The sequence below is a fragment of the Pinus tabuliformis genome, chromosome 6 (assembly GCF_031772625.1).
Source record: "Pinus tabuliformis cultivar Carrire ecotype Pingquan chromosome 6, CPIR1, whole genome shotgun sequence".
Lineage (NCBI taxonomy): Eukaryota > Viridiplantae > Streptophyta > Pinopsida > Pinales > Pinaceae > Pinus > Pinus tabuliformis.
Genome location: NC_142292.1, coordinates 1,091,530,182 through 1,091,549,731, shown reverse-complemented (window position 1 = coordinate 1,091,549,731; position 19,550 = coordinate 1,091,530,182).

Sequence of the window (19,550 nt, the reverse complement as noted above, 5' to 3'; positions counted from 1 at the left end):
ATTAGGACTAATTGAACATCGTGACACTCCATTATTTTGAAATTCGTCATCATGCTCTTTAGCACTGCTGCTCTCATAGTCCTTAGAATTATGACTAAGTGGACACCATGACACTCCATTCTTTTGAACTTCATCATCATGCTCTTCATCACTATTGCTCGCATAGTCCTTGGAATTAGGACTAATTGGACACCGTGACACTCCATTATTTTGAAATTCGTCATCATGCTCTTCAGCACTGCTGCTCTCATAGTCCATAGGATTAGGACTAAGTGGACATAGTGACACTCCATTCTTTTGAAATTTGTCATCATGCTCTTCATCACTCCTGCTATCATAGTCCTTAGAATTAGGACTAAGTGGAATCTATGACTCTTTATTTATTTGAAATTCTCCATCCCCTCTTTCATCAGCACTACTCTCATAGTTCTTAGGATTATGAATAAGTGGAAGAATTGATTTTCTATTCATAGTGGAATAATTCCCGTTATATTCATCAATATGAATAGAGTTGTTACGCGATGAAGATGTTGATGCTGTATAAAGCAAAACTTCACTATCAGGAGAATCCATCCCTTTCAAATAGAAAAGGTTGAATGATACAAATGTAGATTCTCCCAAAGATATTATATAGCTTAGAGAATGAAATTTTCCCTCCAAAAATTTTCCCTCCAAAAAATTTCGCCAAAAAATTTCCCTCCAAAAATTTTGTTAGATTTATTTCCCTTCATTATTTTATTCTATAATTTATTGAAAAATGTAAACTAAATTCTTTTATGAAATAAATCTTTAAAGTTAAAATTGTAAACTACAACTTTTACCTAAATTATTTTAATAGTTAAAGTATATAATATTTATCAAACAATTGAATGTTTTTTTTTATTTTATTTTTTATAATACATTCTAAAACAAATTAATCCCACATTCACCCGTTGTAAAACGATTCCATAATATTCGCTTTATCATAGTTTCCTATATCGCCATAAAAAAATTAACATGTTAATTTTTTTAAAACAAATTAATCCCACATTAACCGTACAGTAAAACATCTCCGTAATTTCACCTATATAATAAATTCCATTATCACTATTACTCACATCACATCAAGGCTTTTTGAGGTCGTCGAAAGACTTGGAGCGAATTTGTGGAGCAACTACATTGCTACCAACAACATATTCAACGAAGAATTCTCGCAATTGAAAGGTTAGTTAATTTTTTTTCCTTGCAAATTTATTTTATTTTATTTTTTATTTTTAGATTAAAACTTTTTGCAGGCAAAATTTACCCACTACATCCATTATAAGCATGGTGGGCCCGGTAAACCTCATGACGGCCAAACAGGCCCGGTAATGCTCGTGGCAGGCCAACGGGCCTGTAGGTTAAGGGCGATGAGTATGGCTAGCCCGCCTATCCGCAAGGTGGCAGGGCGATTCCTGTAGGTTAGGGGCGATGAGTATGGCTGCCCGCCTGCTCACAAGGTGGCAGGGCGATTCCGAGAATCGCCCTGCCACCCCGCGGGTGGGTGTGTTGCTGGGATGGCACGGGGGGAGGCTGTAGCAACCCCCTTGGCGCCACCCTGGCGGCTCGCCCACTTGCGGGGTAGAAGGGGATTCCGAGAATCACCCTGCCACCCCGTAGGTGGGTGGGTCGCCGGGGTGGCACGGGGGGAGGCTGCCACAGCGTCCCCCCCGCACCACCCCAGTGGCCCGCCCTCTCGCAGGGTATCAGGATGACACAACTGTCGCCTCGCCACCCCGCGGGCGGGTGGGTCGCTGATGTGGCATAGTGGGGGGCTGCCGCAGCCTCCCATTGTGCCACCCCGGCGGTCCGCCTGCCCGCGGGGTGGCGGGGTGACACGAAAAATTGCCTTGCCACCCCGCGAGCAGGCGGGCCACCAGGGTGGCATGGGGGGAGGCTGCCGCAGCCTACTCCCATGCCACCCTGGCAGCCCGCCTGTGGGCGGGCGGGCGGGCCACTAGGGTGGCGCGGGAGGGGTTGGGCAGAGGGAAGTGGTTGGGCTGCTATGGTGGGCTAGGGGGCCGAACCCAACGGCTGGCTTGCTTGCCCAGTCGATTTTCACGGTGCCGTGGTAGGGCGATGTATTTTTTTTGTTGAAATTGTTGTTAATATGTTTTCATCATTTACTAATTTATGTTTTTCTTTTTTCAGGAAAATGACATCAAAGAAGATTTCTGTGAATCTTTCTGGACCAAAGACTCTTAAAGGTGGATCTTAAAAAAACATTGGTGAATGAAGTCCACCTGAGCTGATGGCTACAAATCTTTCAAGTGCCTCAAATGATAAGAAGATGATTTCATACTGGAAGAAATCAAAAGAAGTGAAACTTCTATCAAGAATCTAGTATGTGAAAGAAAGAAAAAGCTAAAATGTGAATATATATATCTATATATTGATATACCGAATGATAATGGAATTTATGACGTGAAGGGAAGAGTCATAGTCATGTTCAGTACCGGACAGTGAAGTTGTTTACATACTTACAAAACCGCCCAAGTCACATGAAAGGATTAAATACCAGTTATCATATTCATTGTATGACACAAGAGAGGTATCTACAAAGTTGTGTAAACAAATTGTAAATGAGATGAAACAAAATATCATAAGTATTGTTATTTATATTTGTGTTTTGCATTCTTGTAACTGCTCACTATATTTTTTTAACTTAGTTTTTATTGACATATGATATGTTGTTTGGCAGAATTTTGTTGAAAGTTGTTCAATTAGGTTAGGAGGCATTCATTTCATAGAGCATGATATTATGAAAGTTGTCAGCGGTTTCTACTCAGTGTCAGAAGATGATATGGCAAACAAGCAAAATTTAGTAATTGATGATGCTACAAAACTACATCCAAGGGATCAGAAAAAAGGCCTCTAGTGGAAAAATCTAGCAAGGGTAGACAAGTTACTTTTGAAGACGATGAAGTTAAAACTGACAATGAAGAATATGTTGTCATTACTGAAGATGACATTGGAACTGAGAAGAGCCGTAAAAGACCAAAAGTAACAATGCCCAAGAATAAATCTATTACAGTTAACGATGAGAATGTTATGAAAAAGAAACATAAAGTTGAAGATTTTGAAGTAGTCATTACCAACAGTCAAGAACCTAGTGAAACTTCAAAATAAAACAGAGAAATCATTACACCAGGAGCTGATTTAGATGATGGCATTATCAAAACGAAACAAAATTCCATTCGACAGAATTTGACAAAGAGAAATTTAATTGAGGGTGGTCGTACATTTCAGCTTAATGTCATACAAATCTATAAGGCAAGTGAAGGAAAATGTCAATATCAAGTCAGAAAGCCACATCATTGCATGTTCACAACTTGAAGACATTGATGAGGTACAATCCATATGCTCATGTGGTTAGTTATGTGCTTCTTGTTGATCTAGTTCAAGTTCCCAACAAATAAGCATTTGATAAGTCAAAATGTTTTGAATACAATCATTATGTGCTTGGGGGGAACCATTCTGTAGAAGCTCAAAGACAATTGATGGAGGTATATCCCAATAACCCACATTTTGAAACAATGAAATGTATCATTTACACTGGTTTATCAGATACAGAAGCAAATTTAGTGGCATGGGATCATAATTCAGATAATGAATATAGGATGTCTATGAATTTCATCCAAAGGGTTAGATTTATTCATAGTGAATTTCAAGAAAAATGTGGTGGGGATAGGATAAATGTTACTGTAGATTTCCAAAAGGAATGTTGTATGGAAATAGGCTATCCAATTGAAGAGAAAACCAATTCAAAAAGTGGCAAAGGCGACAAATTTAGTGATTTATTCAGAGGTGTTGATAACATTTTCCAGTTGACATTTAGAACTGGAGAGATATGGGAGTTGATTAATGAGATTTTTAGCATGTGGGAAAACATTGACATTAAAAACCAGAAGGTCAAAAAGTCTAAGCCATTGATATGTAGCAACAGTAAATTAGGTCCTGAAATGAAGCAACTTCCAGAAAATATGACTATCACACCTTGGAGAGCATTGCAAGGAGTGAAGGATGAAAAATTTGTCAAAGCAATATTATCTCATGTGAAGTCAGGGGAATTATCATTGGAGGAAATTTCTGAGGAATTTCAAAAGTAAGTTTGTTGAATTATTATTTTTTCTTTATTTCTAGATTATAATTTCCTTTTAAATATAACATATTGCTCTTGGTAGTATTTGTTATACATATCATTATATTAACTTTTTTTACTTTATCTATGTAGTCACAAAGTTTACGTGAAAATTCAAAAACAAATGGTTAAATTGTTGAATGAAGATAGTTGGGATGATGTTGTACGCAACTATCTAGATTCAAGTTCTACATCAACATTAAAAGTTTTTAATCTTGCATTTAAAAAAGTGTGTTTATTTATACATTCATTTTTATTCATCTGTGTACTATTTTTAATTTATAACTTACACATATATTTGTTTATTTTATAAAAGATGAAGAAGGATGATAATGGAGCACCAGATAGTTTCAGAACCTTTATTGAAAAAATAAAGATGGAAAGACTGAAGAAGCAATGTATTAAGAATGTTGAACTTGATCCAACTCTTACTCATTTCATTTGGAATGGGCTAGATACTATTCAATATCAAGTAATACAAGGCAACTGTGAAGACATTGCTAAACTCATACCTAAAAGGGATTATGCCCTAGTTATTGTAGATATTCCCCATGGTTTCAATATTCCAAACATTGACTATGATAGTGACCCTTATACTTATCAAGCTCTTAGTAAAGTGGTTGTGGGATTTCTAGAAGTCACGTCATTACCATTATGGAGATTTGTGACATTTCATTCAGACACACAATTGGCAATGTTATTGCCAAGCTTCAAGGAGAAAACAAATTCAAGGATGCAGCTTACATGGTAAGACGTTTAAAATGTATATTTCATTAATGTTAAAAAATTCATTTATGTACAAGTTAATTGAACTTTTACTATTTCATGTTACAGGAAAAAGTCAAATCTTCTTAATCGTGAAGATCAACTATTGATAAATGATTGTGAGTTCATCCATATTGATAGTTGGGCAAAAAATGATAGCTATATGTCTATGATTTTTAATCAGGTAGATGGAAAGAGTCATAGCCAAATATTGACTTATGATGCTGTTGTGAGAAAACTAACATATGAGGACAAAGAAGCAAAAGGAGAGATAGTTAACATTTATCAAAAACCACAGTTATTGATTAACTATCTTATAGACATATGTTCAAATGAAGGAGATTGGGTTTTGGATTTATTTTCTAGCTCAGGTAAGTTTTATTATATGGAATTGAATTTCAATATGTTATTTCTTAATTAATATGTCATTGTACTAATTTACTTCATTATTTCTTTTGTGCTTGATAATTAGGTACAACACTAGCATGCTGCCTTCAAAAAGGAAGAAATTGCATTGCAATTGAAAAAGATCGAATACAGGGCAATTTCATTCAACAAAGAATTAATGCTCTTCAATTTCTTCCAGATGCAATGCAAGAAATTGGGTTGAAGAAAGGGGACTTTAGTGAATCACGTGTGGCAAAAAAGGCAAAGGAACCCCAACCACCATTACACGGAATGATTGGAAAGGCATACATTGGGAGATTCGCAGACATCAAAGATCCATTAGAAGAGGAAAATGAGCAAAATGAAGCAGAAAATATTGTGGAAGAAGATAATGATGAAACTATAGAGGACGAAGAGTTTGGATTACGTGACATTGTTGATTAAATATAAGTAAAGCTTGGAAATCAAGCTCATTTTTTGTAACTATTAATTAGTTATACTTGTAATATTTTGACTTTGACATTTTATGAGAAGAATATACACTCAATTAAGGTTGTTATGCGTTCAATATTTGTATTATGTGATTTTCGCATTACTATTCAAGTTAATCATTAATTTTTGAAAAAAAATGATTATTATTATTTTTTTGACATGAAATTAATAACAAAAACTATTATTTAACTATTTTTAGTTAAAAATTTCCTATAAAATTGTGATTTTGACATGTCATTTCTAGCAAAAAATTATCAAAACGTGTAGTTTTTTAGTTATATTTATGTTAAAAATGGTTATTTTTATGTTAATTGTTAAAAAATATTGTTTTTTAGAGACGATTATTTTATGTGGATTGAAAAATTAATTAATGATATATAAATATGTAGAATATCGAAAATTCAAAATATCGACCTTCTTCTTTAAATATGCAAAACAATAAAAACCTCACTACAAAAAAAATAAAAATAAAAATAAAATAAAAACAAGAAAATATGAAGAATAATACCACTTCAAAAATTATTAAATTTACCAAATAATTATTTACATTTCATACATTACAAAAAAAAAAAAAAAAAAACCTTTTAAAAAAGGGCATGGTGTAGAATTACCACTTTTTTAAATCAACATCAAAATCACTACCATTCTAAAACGCAATGTACATAAAGAAAAATTAAACATGTGTGTTCTGCATCACCCATTTTCAAAATCGGGTCACTTTTTTGCTATCTCCACAAAACGGGTAACAGTATCAGTTCCCGTTTCAAAGTTCACAATGTTCTTGTTGAATATCTCTTTCTTGAGCATAGATCAACATCATTCATGACGTACATTTTTAGAGGTGTAGTGTTCATATAAAGAGTTGTGGTGTGAATTTTAAAATGGATTTGACATGCATCATATGTTTGTGTGTGGTGAATGAAATGGAATAAGACATGTCATTGGATGGACAATCAAATGGACATAATAATGAGGAGAAGAATCATTAGGCATGAGAGAGGATTTATGATTCAAACAATTAGAGGATTTGAAGTTATAGTGGTTATGGAAAAGTTGAGTTAAATGACATTAGAGGAGATATTAGAAGTACTTGATATATATGTTAGTGAGATAGAGACAAGACATAAAACTTTAATTACCTTTATCCTAGCATCCTTAATAATATGTAATTGAGAAAAGGCCAAGAGCCTATTTGTATGATTCTAAAATATTGCATCAATAATGTGATAGGGATTGTTCAACGATGACTTCTACTTAGCCAATTGAATTTTCACTTTAGCTTTGGTGTCAATGAGATGCTAAATGTTAGGTATATTTATAATTGTTTATGTTGATTTTGTTATCTATGATCCATTTGTTGATGTTGTTTATTAATGAAGTATGATAGTTAATAAATTGTTGAAGATAGTTATGTATGCAACTCTCACTTTAGAATATGTGCACCTTAAATGTGATTGGAGTACATAATCTATTTTCTATATATATAAAGTACTAAAAATTTATTTGAAACAATATTTTCACAAACATAATTTACACGTATAGCAATATTTGAAATATATATATATATATATATATATATATATATATATATTAAATAAATTAAATGAGTTTTAAATTAAATTGATTACATGAAGAGGGGTTTAACAATTTAATCTTATGGAGTTATTGTCCATAATTTACATTAATGCAATCATATAAATTATACATCTAGTAATCAATCCACAATAAGCATCAAGACACTTACCTCATAATACAACACACATTACCAGGATTTAAAAAGAATCATAAAATTAACTAAATTATAACCATATTATTATTATTATTTAAAAATAAATAAATATATGAGCTAAACATATATATAAATTTAAAAATTCATGTAACAAGAAAAACATAATAAAACAAGAATAACTAATTTTTGAAAGTCGAAAATATTTTATAGGGACTATATAAAATCATTTGAATATTTTTACAAGAATATCACCAAACATTTTACATTTTGCATATTAGGGACTAGTGTGATTCATCAATGTTTCTAAACATTAAGATAAATTTCCATCCTTAAAGTTTTCCTTTGTTGTAAATAAAAACAAAACAAAATTTGACACTTTTGAACATGACATTTTTTTTAATTGAATTGAAAAATAAAAATGACATAGCTTCCTTTGAAATAAATCTATACTCTTTCTCTATAACTACTAAAACTAGCACAACAGTATAAATTAAATGGATAGTAAATGTGGATAACTATCAATCCATAATAAACATCAAAGCACTTCATCATACATCTAAAGTTGCAAAAAAATGAAAAAAAAAGTAAGAATTAATAAAATTGTTTTATTTAAAATAATAAAAGTTATATAAATTATTTCACGAAGAGGCTTTCTTTAGCACAATATGGTAGAGATGTCTCATGTAATGTAATTTCCTATAAACATTTTGACTTAGTCAGAGTGTGATATATAGTTGGAAATTTCTCAAAGAGAACTATCCAACGATACCATCGATAGATTCATTAGGATATCATAAATTTGCAAAAAAAAACTCAAGAGAATTCACACCTCTTTGACTTCCCTTGATGAGGGCATGAAAGAGATCCAACAATCATAGTACTTCCTTTGATTCATGAATGACATGTTTGCTTCTTTAAGCATCCCCTTTGGCATCAACAACACTTGTTGCCATTAATGACAACACCATGTGCAATAATATCCCCCTTTTTCATTGATGACAACACTACCAAACATTGATGGTCATTGATGGAAATGGGCGAAACTCTCCTTGACATGCACCAAAATCCCCTTGATATAATGATATGAAATCCTCTTATCTAACCATAAATATTCCTCTTTTATTTCATTCTTGCTTCCTCCTTCAATATCTTCCTCACCAATGGCTGCATTTTCTCCCCAATGTCTTGTAAATATTTGTCAATGTTTGTATTCTATCCCCGTTTAACATCTATGGCAAAGGGCATGGTTGTCTACCAACGCTTCCAATACTTTGTATGGTCTTGATCCTATTATTAATGGAATATCCCTCTAAGGCCATGATTTCTTCGTCTATAAGTGCCTAGAAATGCTCTCCAATAGTTCCTAAACTTTCTTGTGGACCTGATGGAGTCTCCCCCTGTAACCATGCTTCCTGTCAATGTTCCCGATCTATTTCTAAACTTTCCTATGGATCTAATGGAGTCTCCCCCTAAAACCATGCTCCCATATTCATCTTTAAGTGTCTGTCAAAATTCTTCAGCGGTTCATGAAATTTCTTGTGGACCTGATGGAGTCTGGCCCTGGGAACATCCTTCTTGTTGCTAGAATATCCCCTTGTCAATATGCTCTCTATGTACTTGTTTTCATACTATTTCCATCATGCACTTCTTGTGAGTAAGCTGGAAAATGCCAATCTTGAGATATCACTTGCAAATGCCATGCTTTTCTCCTCCATACTTGGAGTCCATTCTCTTCCATTCTTTGAATTCAAGTTTTCACATCATCCATATCCAGATAATATTTGGTATTGTTATCGAAACATGCTAATTAGGACCATTCTAGTATTTCTTATGCATTCAAATTATGTTTTTGTCATGGATGCGACATGTGAAATCCCTTTCCAAAACATACTATACATTTGACTTGTGATATAATAATCTTTGAATATAGAAATTATTCATTAGGAAAAACATTAAATAATAGAATTATGGGTTCTACCTTAGGGAACATAATCGATCAACAACTTATATAAATACCTCGAGCGCTCAAGGCATGTTCATTATTCTCAACCTGTATTCTTCACTATACCATAATGTGATTTTATCCTTACCCTGTAAAACCCTTTCCTTTCCTGGTTTGATTAGGTAGCCTCTTCATCTTCATTTCTTGTGCAATTTGACCAAGATTGTGGCATCTAAAGCATTTTGTATAATAATTGAAAGACAGATCAATAAACAAATACTTTTTTTGTATTAAAACCATATGGATATTGTTTACTTACAAACTTGATTCCAGAGTTCTAATAATGACCTTTATAATCATTCATGTCTTTAGATTTGCAATCCCTAGCCTTATGCTTGAAATTTATACACGAAAAGAAATAACCAAGAAATGTACGTTGTTACCTAGATGCGAAAGGTTCCCTTCAAGATCTTCTGAAGATATTCTGCCTTGGAGGACGATCAATCTTGCACTTATGTTTTCTCTTCATTACATTGTTTTCTGCTTTCTGATGGGGCTCGTTGAGAACATTGAAATAACTTCGTGGAGTAGAAACACTTCTAATCAGACCTTCTCTATATTTGTCTTCAAAAATTTCTTCAAATTCAACCTTCGGAAACATGGAGCTTGATTCCTATTTGCAAGGAGACTTACCTATATAACCAAGCCCTGTTTTGTCACATGGAGCTTGATTCCTATTTGCAAGGAGACTTACCTATATAACCAAGCCCTGTTTTGTCACATGGATATCCCTAATAACTAAGAATGTTATCCAATACTTACAAGCTCTTCATGTTCTTGTTGAGATTTTCAAATCCAACCCTCAATGAAAAAAATTCTTCTTCGGGTTCCTTACATTCTTCTTCTTTTTTCAATTCCCAGATCTTCATTACTTCTTCCATTCTCTTTGCTTCTTCAAATTGGGATTTTAAGGAGATAATTTTTTCTTCTTCTTTGTTAAACTTGTGATTCTTTTCTTTAGAGTCTTGCATTTCTTCATCTAGTTATTTCACCAAGGCATCCTCATTCTATTTGGATTCTTATAATTGTTCTTATAGAATGGAAACATCATTATCCCTACTTTCCAATAGCTCCTTTTGTGCTTTGTTAAGAGATGTGAGATAACTTATATCTTGTAGAGCATTAGAGAGATAATCTTGAACATATTTCAAATATTGTGACTAACCCCTTGATGCATCTTCAATTGATCGAGCCTAAAAAATCATAGTAGGTCCATATTCAAGGTCAGTAGGTATCATCCTTACTGCATCTTCTTGTTCTTGATTGTTTTGATTGCTGACCTTTTATAACATAGTTTTTAAGGAGATAATTTCAGCTTCCCGTGCCGTAGGATTATATTTTGTTTCTTTTAGCTACGTCTACCTTACTTCTTCCAATATTCTTGCTTCTTATAGTTGGGGATTCAAAGTAGAAATATCATGGTCCTACTTCTTATGGAGTTCATATTTTCCTTTACAATATTGGACCTACTCTTCTAATTGACTAAACCTTCTTCTTAAAGCCTTTAATTCCTTTAAGGAACTTTTGGGTTCTCCTTCATAATCCACTTCTACCTCAATTTCTTATTTTTTTTCCTCTATTTGGTTATCCTTAATTAGATGACATATATCATATTAATTATCTATAACATGACATGGACATATAGATGTATAGTGACCTTTATTTCAATAATTGAAGAAAAATGTAATACTTGATTCCTCTTTCTGATTGTTTTTATAATCCATGAGCATGAAGAAGATGCTTTATTTAGGATATGATGTATTGTTCACATAATTTTAGCCCTCTTTTGAGATAGCTTCTTCTTACTCTCCCCTTTATTGGTTGTAGCTCCTTTGATCTACCTTCCAGTACTTAACTGTTTCTAAAAGCACCCTCCTTGATACCACTTGTTAGAAAAATGATCACACTAAGAGGCGGTGAGGATTAATTAGTGTAGTGACAATCTTAACATTTCAAAATATTTCATCGATAAATAACCATGTAGTAGTGTACCATAACAATTTACATTATAACATTAGTTGAAACCATGCATCAAGAAGCCATCATCACATCAACACAAGTGGAAATAAGCTTTTACATGGAAGACCCTTATAAGAGAAAACCAAAAATCCTTTTCCTTCTTCTTCTTAAATTCATCACATATATTTGTAAGCACTAACTTATTGGAGGTACCCACCTGAAAGGTGTGCCAGAAAATACTTGCTATAGGATACAACTTGATTGAGGCACCAACCTTGAAAATGTGCATGCAACCACTAACAATAAACTATAACCTGATTGGGGAACTAACCTCAAAGATGTGCGGGCTTCAACTTTTTCTAGGCTTCAACTTGATTGAGACACCAATCTCAGTGGAGACACCCCCCTCCTCCTTTGACTTTGTGTGGGAAACTTTTCATAATATTTCAAACTACATCCTCATTCTCTTCTAAATAGGTATTCAAAATTTATCATGTTGCAACTATAGTAATGTTTCCATCAACTTGTCATATCTCATCGATACCCCATTACAACCTGTTCATCAATTTGGTGATGTGAAACGTTTCTTGGAACCAGTTTCAGCCATTTACAGAACACTCACTACAACCTGCTCATAAGCTCCCAAAACATAGAACAATGATTGTGAACATCAAAAATACATCATGAAGGATATTCATGCCTTAAGAAATGTTCACAAATGAACCCTAATCACCATGCTTCTTCTAGGGACGAATTTGGCTTTTAAGTAATCCCAAAAGCCCTGTAAAACTATATAAAACTATATAAAAGATTAATCATTCAAAAATATGATATAATCTAGGCGCATTATGAAAAATGACATATTATGAGCTCTACATAATGTCATATTGTTCTATACAATGGTAAAATCAGCATACCAATAACACCATATACAAAAATTTGGTCGAGTCTGACCCGAATTGAACCCACAACACTCAAGGTGAAAACCAAACCATAAAACCAATTGACCTAATCGATGAGTCATTAACCTTTTACACACACACACATTATATATATATATATATATATATATATATATATATATATATATATATATATATATATATATATATATATATAATATATGAAAGGGTTGTCAACCAAACAATTCTTGTACACGTAGTACATAAAAATACATGAAAACCACACTATATTAAAACCACACATGTATATTAAAAGATAGGCCTCTAAGGGCTCATCATCAAAACACTATGTAACTACTTCAAAAATCCATTTCCACCACAAAAATTGAACTTAGACTCATGAATAAGATGTTTGAGTTGTTTTTCAAATGTGTGTTTGACAAGAGTCACGACTTGAGTATATATACATTGTTAATGTGGAACCAAGGCTCATTAGGACAACCCTAGGGGATAATCAGTGCTCCAATATAACTTTTTTCAAAACATCAATGGGGTGACGTTCGACTAATGATAATGGAACATAGGGATTAGCCTTTCCATAATGTGACCAATGGGGTGACCACCAACCATATGATAGTAGACCATAGGGCTTAGCAAGGTAGCCCTTCCATGATGTGAGCAATGGATTGACCGAAAAATATATGATAATGTACCATAGTGTTTATCCCTTCTAGCATGTGACCTTGACAAACATCCATGTCCATATTTTAGGGCTCTTAGTGCTAGGGATGTTAACCATATGATACTACTTCATGACCTGGTCATCAGGGGTCAATGGTAATTAGCATGTTGACGTCAACATGAAATCGTCGTGCCATGTGACAACCTATGAGGGGTGCCAAGTGTTACACATTTTCAGGTTCTTGGCCACTTAGAAAATTCCATTTGTATGATACCTACTACATAACAGTCCTTGGGGGTGACACATCACCTTGTTGATGTCATCCTAATGACAAGTCAAGTCGTGTCATCGCCACATCATATTTTCTACCATGTCATCTCCTCTGACCAACATAGCTACGCCACATCATATTTACTACCACATCAAGTATATACATATGACAGTTATATGGCAGTGAAAGTGTAAGTAAAATTTTGAATGTGTGTTTGCATCATTTTAGGTAAGAGTGGGTGGGTGGTGCAAACATACATTCCATAACCATTTGGTATGAAAGTATGGATGAAAACATGCATGTGTGTGCTTGCCTTACTTTTAGGAAGAATGGGTGCTATGTGCACATAAACACACATGTTCACCCCATGGGGTGGGTGGTGTACATACATTACTACCTTCACATCCACATCAACCACCCTCCCAAAGGTGAAGTGATGCAAGAAAATCAAATTGAGTTTGCCAATATATAGTTCACATGAGAAATGAAGAATATAAAGGTCAACTAGAGATGTGCAAACTCCAAAGGATGCATTTTCAATGTAAAAGTGTGCTTTGTTGATATTGACATGCATTTATTGACAATAACTCAATGTCAAAACTTGGTGTGCATGGATTTTGTTAAAGAATGATGTCCATATTAAATGTTGTGGCATGCATTCTTTAAAACAACTAATGTGCATTATATGTTCATGAACATTGATTAGAAGCCCACCTTCCACATGCCAAGGTTGATTAATGTGTCATGTATTGATTGAAATGTGCCATTGAATTAGACATCAAATGGATGCAATAATGAGGAGAAGAATGGTTATGCATGGAAGAAGATTGAACAATTGGAACAACTAAAGGTTGAAATGTTGCAATAGTTAATGGAAAAGTTGAGATAAATACAAAAGGAGGAGACATTCAGGGTGGTGGTCAATGGATAAATGAGAGATAGAAAGAGATAAAGTTAGGTTTCCATTGCCTTAAGTAAACTACTATAAGCGTTATATAATTGAAAAGAGGCTAAGAGCCCAATTTTAAGAATTATATAGAATTACATTAATAAACAAAGAGAGCACATTGAATAGTCATTTTTACCTAGGGGATGTGTTTCCACTTCAATTCATGCATCCTTTAGATGCTAAATGTTGTGTATATTTATTTATGTTGATGTTATTTAGTGTATATGATCTATTTATTAATTACATTGGTTGATGCAATAATGTGGTTAATGGTTGTTTTTAATAATGGACGTTCATAGTAAAATTTAAAGAGATTTATGTATATGGTTTCCATTGTGTGACTTTGTATTGCATTGCAAGTGAGATATTCTTTGTGCACCTAAGTGATATTAGAGCTAGAAATATCCCAATGATCAGGAAGAGATGAAGGTGAAGAGGACATTTCATGTTTTGTTGAATAGGGAAGGAAGACTCTCTTGGGCATTAAGATGTTGAAGCTACGTGTGAAGAATGAGAGAGGGAGGATGTAAAATGGTATATACTTTCTAGAAAAGGGCATGCCAGCTACATCATTGACATAAAACATTTTCTTTAAGAAACCATAGTTGAGTCTCTAAGGAAAAATGGATTTTATGATTATATACTAAATATATGACTTGTAGAGATGATAGAAATACTTGTCATCTAAGTGATGAGAAAAGTGAAGAAGATTTGGCATTAATAAAGTAGTGAATAAGAGTTGCAATGGACACATTAAACACGAGGGCATGTTTTTCTTTTCACAAGGGAAATCTGATGCAAAAACATAAGTTATTTTGATGATAACCATATTATGTGTGATATGAATAATATAAATACCAACTAGAGACATGGATTTTTGAAGTAATAGTGTGCCTTGTTTAATTTCTCTTTCTTGAGCATAGATTGACATCATTCATGGTTTGGATTTTTAGAGGTGTAGTTTTAATATAAAGAGTTGTGGTGTGAATTTTAAAGTGGATTTGACATGCATTATATGTTTTTGTGTGATGAATGAAATGGAATAAGACATGTTGTATATAAAAACCATACATAAGTTGACATTTTTGAACGTGATATTTTTTTAATTGAATTGAAAAGAAAAAAAAGCTATAACTACCTTTGAAATAAATATCAACTCTTTATCCATAACTACTACTAAATCTAGCACAACCATATAAATTAAATGGTTTGTAAATGTGGATAGACATCAATCCATAATAAACATCATAACAATTCCTTCATCATAAGAGTAGCATGTAGGCATTATCTCAACATAAGGATGAAAATAATTAGAGACCAACCATTTGGGAATGGGAGAGGATGAATATATAGGCAAGGAAAGGGAGTTAGGATCTCTCCAAAGATATGGGAAGGCCCTTATCTCAAAGAGGTAGCTCATAGGGATAAGATCAAACAGAAATATTGGGGGAATTCGACCACATCCACACTGAACAACCTCCAGCTCGTCGTTCTGGAAGCCTCTACATCACGAAGCTCCTTGTCCTCTTTGGTAAAACTTGACTTTTAGGGACCAACGCGAGTATCCAAGTAAAAAGCGCGTAGGTAGCACGATGCTAGTATAGTGCAACTTGTCATCAACACTAGTTTCCAGTGTCACAGTTGCGCTGGTTCAGAAATTAGGATTTTAGAGCTTACTTCTTCAAGGTAGGCTCAAGGCATGCTTCCATCAGTGTTTCAAGGAGGATTTGAACTGCATATCACGATGGGTACACTGCATGATTGCCAAGTTTTGGGCACTTCGGGGTATGACACAGGGAAGTGCACGAGGCGCGACAAAATACTTTGTACAACTCCTGGATATGGATTTTTTCTTTACATGCAATACATGGCCACTACTTATCCATGGAATCACTATTGCGGAGTCGTAGGCTATCCCAAAGGAGGAAGACACATTGTCTACTACCCATCTCACCTCCCATAAATGGATCTGGAGACTTGGGCGTGAGAAGATGGTGTACACAGCTTTTGTATCCACTTTTTCTTGCACCAATATAGGAGATCTGAAATCGAAAACCTAGGTGGAGCACAGACCTTCATAGAGGATCCATGCCTCAGATAATGGCAGTGTCTAGAGCGAGACTAGTCCTGATGAGACCTTGTCACAACTGGCTATAAATGTCTTTGGAACAGAGCAGGTTTGTTGCAGGAAAACGTCAAAGGTGAGGCCATGAAAGACGTCGTATGAGTAGAGGAGCATAGATTCCCCTCGTCATCAGTAGTCAAGTGTATGGGAAGAGATCCAAACCTAGATTTCCGCGCAATATCCCTCACAACGATTCACTTGAACCCTAGCGCTCTCCATATCAGTCCCTTCAAGCTTCAACAAAATTCATATTTATGTTTCATATTCCTTCTATTGCAATCAATAATTTTGTGACCAAATAGATTGCAAGTAAAAAAATATGCCTTAAAGAATCTTGAGTACCTGGAAGTTGTTGATCTTTCTGTCAAGCGGTTCACTCCCTTCAAGCTTCAACAAAATTCATATTTATGTTTCATATTCCTTCTATTGCAATCAATAATTTTGTGACCAAATAGATTGCAAATAAAATAATATGCCTTAAAGAAGCCTGAGTACTTGGAAGTTGTTGATATTTCTATCAAGCGATGATTTTCTTATGATTGAAACATTCTACTTCTACAATTGGCTACAACATGTCCATAATTATGACATATAAAACATTCAACATTATTGATCAGAGGAGAGAATTGATTAACATTTCTATAGTTAGGAGTAAATGTTTTTCTTTGAAGATCCACTTTCCTTGGATGTTGATCAGGTTGACTTATCTCTTTGTTGAGCATTTCAGGTTTTGCATTATTACCATTTAAATTCCTTGCATCAGCTTGTGAACTAGATTCTCCTTCACCAGTTTCATGAAAATCAAGACCAGATTTAATGGTGGGAAACCCTTGACTACTAATAATATTATCCAAAATCTTAGCAATATCAAATTTTTATTTTTTTCTTCTAATTTACCTTTTAGAATGTTTACCTCAACATCCATTCTTGGATATTGATTTTCCTTTTCTAGATACTTCTTCTTCATATCTTCTTCAAACTTTCTTCCTTCTTCCACTTTCTCTTTTATTTTAGAATCTCTTCTTTCAACCATTTTCTTGTTCTTCAAATGCTTGAAGTAGTTCTTCATTCCTCTTATCTGATTTTTCAATATCTTCTCTTAGAGAGACGATCTCAACTTCAAGACCTTCACAATATTGTTTAGATTCCACAACAACATTTATTGATTTAATATGACCATTTTTATCATATGCCTGGAACTTATCTTTAAGATTAACAATAATTTTCAAATCAAGATCAAATTTTGTTCTAAGATAAAAAAATTCTTCTAACCTCTCTTCTTCCAAATCAACGACTCCATCTGACATAACAAATGTTCTTTTGTTATCATGTTCATTTTTTGACACATTGTTAGGGATAAGATTACCTGGTAGTTCCCATGATGAGAAACCTTCCTTTGGGTTTTCTTCATGGATTTCTTGTAGCTTATCCCACACTTTCTTTGCAGTTGCATAATGCATAACCCTATTTAATGTTGAATCAGGTATGCTATTAATGATGTCACTTATTGCCTTACTGTTATTTTTCACTTCCTTGTCTAATGGAGGAATTTTGGTGTAGCCATTGCATATTAAATACCAAACATCACATTTCATTAGATTAGACTTCATCTTTTCTTTCCATTGGTGATAATTATCATTACTTAGCATAGGTATGCCTTCATTGTCCATTGTTTCTGACTTTCCTTGATCTTCTGCTTCTAGGGCCAACATTTTTGAATATGTTTTCTCTTTAGAGTGCTTACTTTCACTTTTACCCATGAGTGCAAGTTTAGTTGTTTCACTGTCATCATCACTATCATTATTGCATAGACAAGGAAATGGACCATAGTTAGAACAAAAGCCCATACCTGATAATTCTTTGTTACCGTCTTCTTCATTCTTGATCAATAGAAAGTGGGGTGCTCCTAAACCTAAATATTTGCTGACATCTGTAACTGTTACTACATCTGATATATCACTGTCACAATTTTCTGAATCCCTCCTTCGAGCTATCTTCTTCTTTCCCATCATATTAATGGATCTCCTTCAAGTGATCAAGCTTCTTCTAAAGGGCCTGCTCTGATACCAATTGTTGGGAGAAATACTGGGGGGATGGTGAATAAATATTTTAAAACTCACTAAAACATTTCAATTTTTTATTGATATTTTTGGATTCGACTTTAATTCAGTGAACCAGCATATGTACGCAACTGTGATGAGGATAAGTAGTGTATATCCAGATAACTAACTTTTCAACTAATTCATCATTTGTTTAACTTGAACCAGTGCATCCATACTTATTTAGACATTAATAAACAGTAACCATTTGCAATAAGAATAGAATAAACCATCACACATAAGAAATACATCAACACACATGAACACCAATATTTTTAGGTGGAAACTTGATGTGGGAAAAACCACCGCTGTTGTCGTCTCTATCTTTGTCTTTTATTATAAAGAAAACATATTGCAATCTTGCACTGACACAGACTCATACCAGCACGCAGACACCCACCAGCAAAAGGTACAACCTTCTCTCATTCTCCAACACTCACTGGAGGTAGCTCCAACCCCCTGATCCTGTTACAGACACCCATCAGAAGGGAGCTCCAACACCTTGATCAGATTTACCAACTACCACTGGAAGGAAGCTTCGAATTCCTCACTGAAGGATTCAACCCTCAACACCTCTTGGACCATGTTTCATAATTTTTATACTTGATCCACCTGAACCAAAACATCAATTCTGTAGTTCATGTTTCATCAAATTTTCAGACTGGACCCACTATCATCATTTAAGCCCAATATTAAATAATAAACTAAAACCAATCACTGGACCAAATTAATCACCAAATCATTGAATAAACCAATTACTGAATCTCAAACAACCAAAGCAGCTAGATCATCTCAATTCATTGTATACTCTTCATCATAATGTCATACCACTTACTGTTCATCATAGAAACCAGATCTTGTCACTGTAAACCCTGGTAAACTTTATGTCAGAATATATATGCTGCTATTATGAGACATACCCGCGTATATACACGCTTTCTCTTCAAATAACCAGTGTACAAATCTCAAAACACTAATGAATCACTACACTATTCAAATCAATCACTGAAATACATACTGACCTTGTCA